At 46.2% G+C, this 12,116-nt stretch overlaps 1 protein-coding gene and 1 long non-coding RNA gene across 9 annotated transcripts in view; one reads left to right on the plus strand and one right to left on the minus strand.

Moving 5' to 3' along the window:
* LOC121143315 overlaps positions 1-12,116 on the minus strand; it is a 29,488-nt gene that overhangs the window by 8,454 nt on the left and 8,918 nt on the right. For both annotated transcript variants that reach the window (XR_005880530.1, XR_005880529.1), the window contains exon 2: positions 2,527-3,639. This is a non-coding gene — a long non-coding RNA (uncharacterized LOC121143315). The remainder of the gene's footprint in view (positions 1-2,526; positions 3,640-12,116) is intronic.
* Positions 1-12,116, plus strand: part of Elk3 (ETS transcription factor ELK3) — a 61,315-nt gene that overhangs the window by 808 nt on the left and 48,391 nt on the right. The window lies entirely within an intron of this gene.

The following is a 12,116-nucleotide window of genomic DNA, read 5'->3' on the forward strand; positions in this document are numbered from 1 at the left end:
GATCGCCGCTGACCTCAAGCTGGGGCTGTGATCGGGATCCCTTCAGGATGGGCACCAAGGCGCGGGTGCTCAAATCCAGAGAGGGCACAAGGATGGAGAGGAGGTGGAGGACGTGGGCAGTGGAGATGTGGGGCCCTGGGCTGCGTGTCCACTCACTCTGGGCAGGTGACCCCCGCCCAGGTCATCGCCCCAGGCGCACGCTCAGTCAAATGGACATTTAAAAGCCGACCGAGTCTGCTGGTCTGGATTCGGGATTGGGAGATGGGCCAGGCCAGGGATGCTCTTGAAGTTATCAGTTCTTTAGCTGCCTGCTGGCCTGTACTGTTACTGGAACTTTTTTATTTTATTATTTTTTTTAGAAGGGGGGATTAAATTGGGGGCGAGAGCTAAAAAAATTTTAAAGGTCTCTGTTTTGTTACGTTTTCGGATCCGAATCTTTTCGAGGATAAGCTGCAGTTACGCGGCGGGTGGGGGGTGCAAGCAAGAAAGGCTATTTCAGAAACTGCAAAAGGGGCTTTTTAGAAGGAAAAAAAAAACGAGTGTCGGGAGAGTTTCTGGCTTGTCTGGAAACGGCAAGACTAATTGCCGTGCGCTTCCGCTTTGAAACTGGCTGCAGACAGCATCTTGAAAATGACTCACTGAGGAGCTCACAAAGAAACTGTGGTTTGCTGCTTCTCAGGTTTATGTATTTGTGCCTTTTACAGTTTCCTTTGTAGTGTTCGAGGGTCCCCCGCCCCTTCCCCGCCGGCCCCCTTGTTCCCTCCCTGCTTTGAAAGCCCCTTACTAGCCTTTAACTCCCTGCAGTCCTCTGCCCGAGGTGGAGGCAGTTGGGGATGGGGGGGCGAGTTGTTTTTGGAGTTGGCTGGGGAGAGGGTTAAAGGGATTCTGCTGCTGCAGGGGGAAAAATGTTCCTTGAATTTTCCACTGGCTGCTGCAGGAAGAGAGCCCCTTTAGTCATTGCTAAGTAATGTCTGCACACACACACACCGACTAATCTCATTGGGAGTTTCCGCTGCTCCGCACAGGAGGGGTTTTGTGCAAGCCACTGTCAGCCTGCGGAGCAGGCGCTGCCGAGCAAGGCCTTATTGACTTAGAGGTGCTTCCTCCACCCCGCCAGTCTTTCCAGGGCAGTCTCAAAAAACTTGGAAGGCTCTTTGGCCATTTTGGTTCTCAGGAGAACACGCTTTTCTTCTGTGCGTGCGTGTGCGTGTGGGCGCGTGTGACACACACACACACACAGAGAGAGAGAGAGAGAGAGAGAGAGAGAGAGAGAGAGAGAGAGAGAGAGAGAGAGAGAGAGAGAGAGAGAGGGAGGACTACTGCCGGTCCTCTCCCATCTGTGCCTTGGCTTTGTTGGGGGTTGGGGGCTTTGGGAAACCCAGGCATGTTCCGGGCATCTATTAATGAGCCTGAATCGATTTCTGAGCCTTATTGCCCAACACAGTATTCTCCGGTCTCACTCCTCTTCTCCTCTCTGTGGAACACATTTATTTGGAAAAGGTCAGTTATGGGTTTGAATTTATGAGGATTATAAAATTAGAGATTGTGTTAGGAGGGCATGCAGGTCAGACAGCTAAGGAGACTGTCCGACATGAGCTTCCAGTAATGACCCTGCTTGCAAAACCCCAGAGCATGAAAAGTGATGGCCTTATGATGCCAAATATAGCTCAGGCCTTCTGGCTTGCTTCTTTCTTTCTGTCTTCCTTCTTTCCTTTCTCCTTTCTTCTTTCTTTCTTGCCTTTAAATGTTGGTTAGAAATCTGTAGAGTTACTAAAAAGGACAAAGAATTTTAGAGAACCCCTTTGGAAGCACGGGGCCCTTTTCTTGACAAGGACATGCTGCCTCTCTGGACTTCTAAGGTATTGCCATGACTTCTCCAGTGGCAAATGTATCCTAAAAGCAACCCAGCCAGCCCACCCTATGTGAGTCAGTGGGCCTAGGATTTCCCTTATACCTTTCCTAGTGCTAAGTGGGCGGTCAGTAAACTGTTGGTGCTGAGTGACTTGCTGGGTTGGACAACAAAACTCTAGCTGATGGGGAAACCTTTCAAGCACTCATCCTACAGGAGAACCCCCTGAGGTCCAGGTTGTGAACACATTCCCTAATCATCCAGTGGGTTCCAGTGCTCCCCAACCTTCCTAATGCTGTGGTGACCCCAACTATGAAAAGATTTTCATTGCCGCTTCATAACTGTAATTTTGCTACTCTGATGAACCGTAATATAAGCATCTGATATGTGACCCCCAAGGGGTCTCAGTCCACAGGTGGAGAACCACAGAGCCACTGTTCTTATCAGAGGAAGGAAGGCATCGGAGCCCAAGTTGCTGAACATGCCTGAGATCTGTTTCTGTTGTTTCCAACCAGGAATGATTTTGCTCCCTGCAAGGAACACCTACAGGGTTGCAATTGGTGTCCACAGGCAGAAGCCAGGGGTGCCGTTATTCATTCAAAAATATCTAGGACACCTCCCCATAAATAATCTGCTAGCTCCAAGTGTTAGTGCTTACACCAAGCGTTCTCACTCACCTTAATGATGAAGATGATAAAAGCTCTCAAAGGCATTCACTCAACAAATGGACATCCAAAGTCTTCTGTTGTCCTTTTCGTTTTGGCAACATACTCCGTTTTATGTCCCTTTCTGTCTTTGTCTCTCTCTCTGTGTCTCCCAGCTCCTGTCTGTCTTTTTCTCTGTGCCACAGAATGACAGATACTGACATTGTGATGTAATGATTGTGTGTGTGTGTGTGTGTGTGTGTGTGTGTGTGTGCTGAATTTTTGAACCCCCCTCCCAAGCGGTGAGTCGCCACATAACCAGTGCCGAAGCCTTTTAAATAGGAAGGGCAGTATTTGGATGGGGGAGGGCAGGGCTTTTTGTTTTTTATTTAATCAACCCCACATGAATTTTGAAGTTACCTAAGCATTTATATAAAAACCTCCCTTTTTGTCTTCTGTAAGAAATCAATGAATTCAAAGCTGCTAATATACAGTAAATGCAACTCTGAGGTCATATATTAAAATTTATGTTTGTCATAACTTTTTGGAACTTAAATCTTTTCCTGAAATTGGGTTCAGAAGACTTCCAGGCAGTGTGTATAAATTAAAATATTCCTTCTCAGTGATCACACACTGGATTTTGTGTGTTCTGTGCCACCAAATTATACTTCTATAGATGATATTGTCAGATGTTACAAATGTTACTGACAAGCCCAAGGCACTTAATTAAAAAAATTACCCATGGGTATGACTTCCTGGAGTAAGGTGAGTTACTCCCTACTAGCCAGCAGTTTGGGTCCTTGACATGCCTGGGCAGTGACACAGTCCTCTTTCCTCGCTGGGCCTTAGGCTCCTCGTCAAGCATAAAAAGCAAAGAGCTCTCTGTCTGTTTTGACTCTACCCTGGCGACCCGTTCCTGAGCCTTCTTTTACTCTCTTGTGTTCATCATGAGTGGCATGAGGTCCCTCCTGTTCATCAAATAGCCTCTCATGCTCCACGCAGACGTTTCCTGAGTACTTGTCATCTTAGCTCCTCTTGGCCGATGCAGGGTGATTTAGAGTGGGCTGGAACCACAACAGTCAAAAGACATCTTCTAAAGGTTGCTTTTTCTGTTTTTCTTGGTTGTGAAAAACATCATAAATTACCCTAGGAAAACACAGAAAGCCACAACGGCAACAATAAACATCTCCAGAAAATCCTGCTGCTGACATTTCATTGTATATTTTTTGCAGTCTTTTCAAATGTGTGTGGTATATACAGACGCACAGGAACATGTATGTGCATAAGGTTTTATTTGGAATCATGTCATACTTTTAAAAATGGCTTATTTTCACATACCATCCCACATGTTCATTTTAGTAATGAGTACCCAGACTCGAGGTGCCAAGCCTTGAGCCTGTATTTATTGAGGATGGGTTGATACGATTTCTAAGGATCTGGTCTTGTGTTCTGTCTTCTGTAATGTCTTAAGAATGCTGCCCTCTTGAAAGCCTGGGTTCCTATGTGCTGTGAAATTTGGGATTTTGATGAGTGTCCCTATGATTTAAGTGTGAGTCATGACTTGCAGTAGAGTATGGAGCTGTAGTAACAGGAAGTGAGGGCCCCATAAACCAGAACAGAATGCTAAAATGAAGGAAGAGGAGGGAGGTTAAGCTCAAACATACACCTTGGGATGAACCAGCTGGAGGAAGGTCCACATAGACAACTCTTACTTATTGCTGTATCCACACTTCCCAAACCTTGGTGTTTTTATCGATTTTTTTTAAAAGCTCAATATTACTATTGCCCGTGGCCAGATTGAATTGAGGTCATTCAGCTTTTTGATTGAAACCATGGCAGTGACACCATGACGACTCTGTTTTTGCCACTTAGAGTGCAGGGCCAGCAAATTAAATTACTCCTGTGTTTGTATGTTTAGCTTTCTGTTAACAAATCCTCAAGGCCTCCAAAGGTGGTAGCTCATTCTCTCTTTTAGGTAACTGCTCTTCCAGTATTTAGCTCTCTCTGATTCCTTTCCACAATCAGAGTTAAGACAATCCTTGCACTCATTCCTGGAAATGCACACCGATGTCAGCAGTTTCCCAATAAACTTTGCAGTGGTCACTTCAGCTAAATGTGACTTGGGTTGAATTATCACTAGGAATAAACTATGGCAACTTTACTGCTATGGAGTAATTCACATTTCATGGGAAGAATACTAAACTGTTTTAAAAGTTAAATAGAGGGCTGGAGAGATGGCTCAGGGGTTAAGAACACTGAATGCTCTCCCTGAGGACCCGGGTTTGATTCCCAGCACCCACATGGCAGCTCACAACTGTCTGTAGTTTCAGTTCGTGGCAAAATACCAATGCACATAAAAAATACAAATATATTTAAAAAGAAAGTACTTGTTAAAGAAAAATTAAGTAGAATTCCTTTATAACTTAGCTGAGAACTTTACTTGCATATTTTCAAAGTAATCAAGGTGATTGGTTGTAATAACATTTGAATTTGATTAAACTAAAATGAGTTTACTCACACACTCAAAGGCTGCTCAAAGGCTTTTGGCATTTTTAAGTATTTCTAAAGCTACTGGAGCTAAGGTGCTCCCATAGCCACAAATCTGCTAGGAATCATGTGGTAGGTTAAAAATAAAAGAGCAACAACTATCTGGATGTATTTCTTTAGACTGGTTAGGTTAGGGCTCTCAGCAGAAGGAAAAACAAAAACAGAAGACCCTTGACATACTTTTCACTTTAATTAAAAGAGAATAGGTTTTTCTGGGCATGGTGATGTACACCTTTGACACCAGCATTTGGGCAGTCGAGACAGGCTGATTGCTAGTCTGAGGACTATAACATGAGACCCCGTCTCAAGCAAACAAACAAATGAAGGCTTTAGTTTAGACACATAGATTTCAAGTGTGGTTGCATAAACCCATGTATCTATCTTTCCTAAATGAAGGATATTTATATTTCCATCATGTCAACGTACTCCCTGAGTGTTTCTGTTTTATCTCAATTGGTATGCTTCATGATTCTACCAATTAGATTCTTAAACCTCAGAACCCCCTGATAAAATACTGCAGTCCTTTTGCTTGACTGCATGGCTAAACATGAATCAGTAGGATATGTGGATTTCCTCATCAACAGGAAAAGGAGGAATCTCTTTTGGTTTATTTGATGTGCAGAATATTTAACCAGTGCTATAGGAAAAATAAAAGTATTCCTTTAAAACCAACTAGGTTGAGGGGGTATTACTCAATCGTTCTATGCCTCAGTTTCCCTAGCTGAATAGTAATGGTGTTGAAATGGAGGGGCTTAAATGTCAAGACCCAATCATATAGTTTTTTGTTGTTGTTGTTTTGTTATTTATTTATATTTTTTGGAGAGCATACTTGACCTTATGATAGGAGTTTTTGCTGCTACCTTAGGACCAAGTGTAGCAGTTTAAACTTCCCTTTGACTTCACATGGCCCTTTATTGAATAAGGAGCACCCAAAGGACGGTGCCACCAGCCCGGCTCCCCTCCATTCTCTCCCCAAGTTTGGGGAGAAAACTGAGTGCCATGCTCATTTCTAAGGACCTTCTGCCCTCTGACTGACGTGGGCCGGGCTCCGAATCTGAGCTGTCCCAGGGAGGGTTGCCGCCTCCAAGCTGAGTTCTACCTCTTCCATGCAAGCATAATGGTACCCTCCATCACCTCCACTGTTCAAAAGGGCACCCATCTTCTTTACTCTGCCCTGTCCCCGGGCCCTGGCAGTATCAGGAGCTCAGCCCTTTACAAGCTCACAGCATCCTCTGTTACTTTGGCTCCCCTGCCCCAGCGGACCCTCCCGGCAGCCCAGGGTGAAGATGCAGCTCCCTAGCCACAGCTGCCCTCTGTGGATGTGGCCAGTCTCCTCCACACGTGGTCCTTTCTTCTGCCCTTACTGGTCCCTCTGCCACCTGCCTTTGTAAACGCACTCTCCCGGGAACCTACTCTTTAGAGGCGTGCAGTCAGCAGTCATCGTTTATGTATGTTTATTTTGTAAATGAACTTAATAGCGTTTCCTGGTTTGGGTACACAGAGCTGTAGAGATCGTCCTGTCATGGGCATGCTCAGGTGTCACTCACTCTCTATACCATAGTCACATCCCTTCTCTACCCGCCCTCCCTCCTCTTCCCCCATCAGCTGGCCCTCCTCTTAAACGCTTCCTCTACTGCCTTCCCATCTCCCTCTCAAGTCAAGCTTCTGCCTATGACAGAAACATGGTATTTCACCCTCTCTCCATTATCTCCCATACCTCCCCTTCTTTCCTTAGCTTCCTTCCAGTTCGCCTGTCACCTCCCTGCAGAAGGCTGTGGTTGGCCCTCAGCCCTTCCACTGGGACCCCAGCCCTTAATAGAGGCTTTCTTTCCAGGTTTCCTCATTACCCAAATTCTTGCTGTCTGGACCCAGGAGCTAGACAGTGTTAGGTGTGTATTTCTGGAGACTGGCTGCTATTCCTAATTACCTATTAATACCCCTTCCAAATTCCAAAACCAAGGAGGTGTGATAATATGTTGTCCAGACCCTTGAGCCAGGTAGCTTCAGAGAGTGAGGGCCACTTGCAAGTGTGTGTGACACGTTTTCCACATCTGTGGTGCCCATCCACCTGGGAACTCCCTTTGGGCCCACATCTGTTTTTCTCATCCTTGTGTTCACCCAGCACTGTATACAACACCTTGAACTTGGTGAATTAAAAACAAACCAAAGCGAAGAAGCCGTATTGTGCAGAAACCCAGTCCTTTTCTAGAAAGTGCCCTGCGGAGTTACTAAGAGGCAGATCTCCTGGCTAAACCATACAGCTAGGAAGAGTGCCTGTGTCATTCGCCATAGTTTTTATTTAAACTTCCAAGAAAGGTGTATGCTCAGAAGCTGGGTTAGTGTGTTAACTATTGAGACAAAAGACCAGTGTTAGACCGAGAAAGGTCAGCTGCACCTCGAAAGGCATTCATGGAAAGTGCTTTCTTTCCAGACTGCCACGTTTGGTTGAAAACCTTTCTTTACCTGGAACATGTGTAGTATTTGTAATAGAAGAGATGGGCTAAAGACCAGCTCATTTTTATTTTTGTTTTTTAATGGAGGAGTACTAGTTTCACCTTGGTTTTGCCAAGGTTCCCTTTGCTGGGGTCAAGTCTGGATTAACCAGAATGTATGGTCAAGCAGGTACCCTCTCCTCCAGTCCTTCCACCATGACCTTTGGAGAAAAGAGTGACCAAAACAAGTCTCAAGATTTATCCCAGGGCTAGCTGCCCAGTATGTCTGGGAATCAACTGGGAGACTGCACTGCCCACATCTATAGCTTGGCATCCTCAAAATGATGGCACCTACACTCACAGCACTCAGCCAAGGAATACTGTAAGCATGAAAAGGGGGTCTTGATGTTGGGTGACTAACACTGGAAGCTAAGAACGCCTTGCTGGAAGGCTTCACTGGACCTGGACTGGAGTGTCCCCACCTTGTCCCCTTATTGGGGTTTGTCAGATTTGCCTTTGGAGGTAAGCTCTACTCATTGGGATTTATAGGAAAGAGATTGGAGTGGAAGGGGGGCGTGTGTGTGTGTGTGTGTGTGTGTGTGTGTGTGTGTGTGTGTGTGTCTGCTTAGGGAGGCATGGCTGCCAGGGTTCAAGAGAACCTGGCAGGATGTGACCTCAGAAAAAGTGACCAAAACAGCTCCTCCTCCTTTGTAGGGAGCAAGCCTGGCTGGGTGGGATTTGAGCCCTGCTTCAGTACCTAGGGAGGTGCCTAAGGGAATGCTGTTTACTGTGCTTCTCCACCCGGAAGAATCATTGTTTCATTATAGGAAGCCAGGCAAGAGCCTGAATTTACTCTATAATTTCCAGGAAAGGAGAAAGTCTGGATTCCCAGTAATGTCAGCAAGTCCCATTCTGAACAAAGAAAGAAGGCAGCTGGCCTGATAATGCTGTCTGGAAGGTTAGGTGGAACATTTGCTTGTATGATCCTGGGCTTGAACTCTTGCAGCTTAGGACTCAGGAGCATAGATATGGAAGTGATTTCTGCCAGTGCCCATCTCTGTTTTCCAAGCTGTACCCTCAGAGGCCATTTAGACCAGAGAGCATTAGGTTCTCTGTCTCCGCCTGTCTCTCTTTCTCTCCCCCCACCTCTCCTCCTTCTTCCTCCTGTCTCTTAAAAAATGTGTTTTAGAACTATACCTCCAGGTGCCCCTAGGCAGAAGTGTGTGGTCGGTCACACCTGGACTGCACACCCAGTTCCTGTAGAGATGACCTTGGGCAGACTCACTTCACCTTTGATGGCTGAGACAAAAGCAGTGCTCAGCCAGCCACTTAGTTTTGGTAAATCCCTAGGTTTTGGTGAATCCACTCAATTCATGGACTTAGTATTCCCGACCCTGAATTTATGATATGTGGGTAAACAGGATAATGTACATAATATTGACATTGTCTCAAAGTGAGTCATTTTAATCACCAAGATGCTGGAATCAAATAGGATGATGCTGGTGTTCTGTGATTCTTTGAAGGCTGAAGGTTGGGTTGGCCTATGGCTCAGTCGGGAGAATGCCTAACTGGCACACATGACCCTGGGTCCATCCCTAGCACCATGTTAACTAGGTGTGGTAGCACAGCTAGGTAGTCTCAGTGCTCTAGAAATGAAGGCAGGAGGATCAGAAGTTCGAAGTCACACCTGGCTACATAGTTATTTCAAGGCCAGCCTGGGCTACATGAGACCCTGTCTCAAAAAGAGCAACATAACATGATGACAGCAGCAACAACAGTACTAGACCTAGAATTTTGTCCTTTAAAAAGCCACAACTGTCCTGGGGGAACAGCTTAAAATGCTTGCCTCTTGCAACCAAGAGGACCCGATTTGATCCCCAGGTCCCACTCAGAGAACCCTCGCTTGTAATCCCAGTGCAATCCCTGGGGCTCACTGGTCAGTCAGTCCTCATTCCAGAAGGTGAATGCTGTTCCTGAGAATGGTATCTGAGGTTACCCTCTGGACCCTGTATGCAAGTGCACTCCAACATGTAAGCATGAACACACACACACTTTAAGACCTCGATGTAGAGCCGGGCTGTGGTGGTGCACGCCTTTAATCCCAGCAGAGGCAGGTGGATCTCGGTGAGTTTGAGGCTGGGCTGGACCGACAGCCTCCAAAACAATACAGAGAAACCCTGTCTCGTAAAACAAAACAAAACAAAAAGACCTCGATGTAGAAGATTATAAATTCACTACTAGATTAGAATATTTTCTTTTCAAAAGGTCAATTTTCTTGACTAAGGGGAGGAAATATCATCTAAATCTGGCACTAGCTATTTCTATAGCTAATATATTCATGCTGAAAAAAGAACCAGCATCAAGTTGTATGTAGTATTTCCAAAAGGGTCAACTCCATGAATGGCAGGCTCCTGCACAGGAGTTCAAGGAGGTCAAAGTGCTTCGGGATGAGGGTCCGTGTTTGAGACTGGTGTCACCTTTTTCATGAGATGGTGCTGATGGCCTTTATGCAACGACATTCCTGAGGTGTAAGTGAGTGGTCCATCGGGAGCAGTGTGCAACACTGTTCACTTACTCAGTTTTGATGTTGAACTTTTGAAAGGCATTAGGTGTGAGACAAAGGAGAAGACTTCAATTCTGAAATCACACACTGTGCATTCTGCAACAATCCTCTTAGAAATAATGGCATCTACCAAGAATTCCACGGTATTTTAACCACATCCCACTTAACTGTCCTATCTCACTTACAGCCAGATTGTTTGTTCACGTGCAGGCGTGGCTTAAAATAGACATTGGTGAAGACTGGAGTGGCCTCTGGCATACTCGCTTACCTCAGTGCCACTGGGTTTTTACTGCATGTTAAAAAGAGCCTTATTAGACGTTATTTACAGTTGGAAGGCATTCTCTGCGTGTGACACAGTGGCCAGGTCACATCTGGCTAGACTTGATGTCCATGAAGGAAAATTCAAGGGAAATGCATGCACGTGGGCCAGTGAAGCTGTTGGAGCTAGTCGACACCTCCCTGACTTCAGATGCCACCAAACCTCCACACATGTCCGCCACATGAGCAGGCGGACACTGAGGACTCTAGCTTCGATTCCAAGTAGAATCTGAAGGCCAGACTGGGGTACAGGCATTAGTGTGTGGAATTTGCAGTTCCTGAACTATGAAAACCTTTGCTTTGCGAATGATACCAAACCTGAAGAGGCCACAGCCTCAGAGCCCAGGAGCACCCAGCTCCTAGCATGGGGGGCTCTGTGTTTCACAAAAACCAAACACGATGTCCCCAGCCACCTCTTGTTAAATATCGGTAGCACATGACCACTTTGTGCGAGAATGCTTTCTGTCTCTAGTAGCACCAGAGACTAGCTAATGTCAGCTCTGCCTGCTTTAGTCTCCACACTGGCAAGTGTTTTAAGCAAAAGCAACCGAATTAGAATACTGTCAGCCCCCTATAAAATATCAGCACTTCCAAGGTGCTATCTAGGAACATTTTAATCTTAACCATGTACTTCTAATCAAAGACAGCTGATTTCTTTTTCTTTATTTCTTTATCTGCAAATTATGAAGAGATTTAAAATGTTTCAGTGGAGTTAGTCCCAGGAGAGAGAAAGCCTAGAAGGGCTGAGGTCTGTCTGAGACAGGCTTCTTGTTATTTCATTGATGATGGTAGTGTGTGTGCGAGTGTGTGTGTGTGTGTGTGTGTATGTGATAAACAGAGGTAGAGAGACAGAGATAGATACTTGAGAAATTATGGTCTTAACTTTTGTGGAGAAGACAAGGAGATTCTAACTTCCGTGGTCGACACAGCGTTCCTCCTTTGCCAGGGCTTCTGTGGAGGAAGCTGGAAGGATGTGGCCAAAGATTCCTATTGCTCAATCCAGTTCCCTAGAAAACCGTAGTCTAATGCATCACGGATTTGGAAACAGATCTTGATGAAAAGCTGTGTTTTAGTGATGGCAGTTAATGCACTGGAGTTAAACCACCTGCCTGTTGTCTGTGGCACCCAAGGTGGCCTTGGAAGGACAGGGGCAGCCATGTTCTTATGGAGACAGGACCCAGGAGGGAGGAGGGCCTGTAACTGTCTCCACGAATCTCTAAATGTAATGTCAGGTGACCAGACCAGGTGCAGCTCGCCAGGAGAAGAGGAAGGTGCCCAGATGGCTGGGTACCGCTCTGGCAGGAAATGCCTGGCCGTCCCTGCATCACATCTAGGATGTCCAGCACAGCTGTGCAGACTTCCCATCCCCAGACTCCCTTGGGGTCCTTTAGGGAGGAAGGGACTGTGAGGCAGCTCACACCTAACCCCTTCCTAGGCTTGCACCACGCATCCTGGCCCCGATCAGCCTCCTGTGCACAGGAGCAAGAGAGAGCAGAGGAGCAGGGACAGGGCCCTTGTAAGCATGACCTATTTGCAGGGCGCCATCCGCAGCCAAGGAACAGCGCTGGGACTTTTAGCTGGAGGAACTGACCTGACTTTTCTCTTACTCAGAGTTTCAGCTTGCCCACCCCTGCCCCGCCCATGTTTCCACTGGGTGGTGCTACAGGAATTCCTACCTTTTGCCTCAGGAGTTTCCCCCTTCCCAGAAAGACGCCTCTGCAGCATAATAGGAGGAAGTCCTGATTTAGAAAGGTTTTACAGTT

This window comes from Mesocricetus auratus, unplaced genomic scaffold, assembly GCF_017639785.1.
Source record: "Mesocricetus auratus isolate SY011 unplaced genomic scaffold, BCM_Maur_2.0 Super-Scaffold_100011, whole genome shotgun sequence".
Lineage (NCBI taxonomy): Eukaryota > Metazoa > Chordata > Mammalia > Rodentia > Cricetidae > Mesocricetus > Mesocricetus auratus.